We start from the raw sequence: 1652 nt of genomic DNA, 5'->3' as shown, positions 1-1652 counted from the left end.
TGACAAGTCTGAAGAGCCAGACATGTTTGTCTTATCTCGAAGCATGGGAAAACAAATGTGTAAATGAAGTGAAGACCTGCGTCTCATCCAACTCACTGAGGTCATACCACGATAAGATAGTTTTCATCAAGAAATATTTTTTTGTAACCCAAAGTCTAAAGTCTTTGGTGGGACTGATCATGTTGCGTCTTTATTCTCCTTTCTTCGCCTTTCTTTTTCTTTCTTTCTTTTCTTTCTTTCTTTTTCCTTTCAGTCTTCATCTTCTCTTCTTTTTTTCTTTTTCGTTCGTACTTCTTCTCTCTCTCTCTCTCTCTCTCTCTCTCTCTCTCTCTCTCTCTCTCTCTCTGTTCCTCCTCTCTCCCATCCCTCCTTTTTTGTGTTGGTTTTCGTACAATACACGCTCAATACTGCAAGCAAATCTTGCCATTAAGACCGGTTACTTTTTCCATACTTCGAGACGATAAATATTGCTCTAGTGCAGAAAATGTAATGAGTTCTACACCCCATCGCTCAAACACTTATTGTTAATTGCATGACAGTCATGAAAGGTTTTGTGTACTTTCACTCAACGGGACTATTCTTCTCGCTCTCTCCATACAGTGCACTAGAAAAATTGATTTCGGAAAGACGTAGAACTCACGGGGAACTTGAGAAAAGTAAATGCAGGTATCTCTAAATCTCCATTGGCGCAATTTATACTTTTTAGGAGGCGGGCTTCCGACCCTTCCTGTCAGGGCCATCCCGGGCTGAGGAGGATACAACATCCCAGTAGAAAGAACGAGATACAGGACAGAGAATATCCCCACTCGGTTTTCGAACTGGTCTCCTGCGTATGACGAGGAAAGGTTTAACCTGTACATCAAAGAGGCCGGTTTAAGAAAGATACATTGCACTTCGTTTTCTGTCTACGTCTATGATAGCTTGTCGTTTCCTTCTGTTTCAAGAAACCATGCATTAACCCCTTCAAGACTTCCAGGCCCAAGAATTGAGTAATGGAGCAGGTCTAGAAGTAAAAGCACGTTCTCGTGTGTCATAAATCTAAGTTTATAGGCATTCAAATTCAATGTAGACTACTTTTTTCTTTGATTTTAGACGTTTGGTAACGTCGTTGTCCCCTATCAGCCGACAGCCTAATAACCACCGGCACACTCGATCCCGCAATGTGAGCGACAGTGAGCTATTCTCACGGAGACGACCTCTATGTTTGGAAAGCACTGCACTGCACTGCCCTTAACACTATTCTTTTTATTTTTCCCTTTGTCCCTCGAACTTGGTGGATTTAGTTAATAAAAAGTAATGACCTACCTTAAGTGATTAAAAAAGAAACAACCAAACGTGTAGAAACGTGGCCAATTAGTAAAAAGCAAACATTGCATACGTATTATTGCTTAGATTTTCTTCTATTAGCCACTGCCTTGGATTGTGTGACAAGATGTAGTCAATTGGAATTAACCTCATGTGGATAAGCACGGTGTATGCAAATTAACAAAACCCTTAGAAATGAACAAATTTGTGATTATAAATTTAATCTTACTAAATTTAGTTCCCGCACCTGCAAACTTCGAGGGCTCAACAGTGGTAGTACCACGGCCAGTGAAGTTTTAACTGAGGCGTCGGTACTGCTAACTGTGGGCAATTTTTCTTTTTTTTTG

Source organism: Aplysia californica, unplaced genomic scaffold (assembly GCF_000002075.1).
Source record: "Aplysia californica isolate F4 #8 unplaced genomic scaffold, AplCal3.0 scaffold00107, whole genome shotgun sequence".
NCBI lineage: Eukaryota > Metazoa > Mollusca > Gastropoda > Aplysiida > Aplysiidae > Aplysia > Aplysia californica.
Note: the sequence above shows the minus strand (reverse complement) of the source record.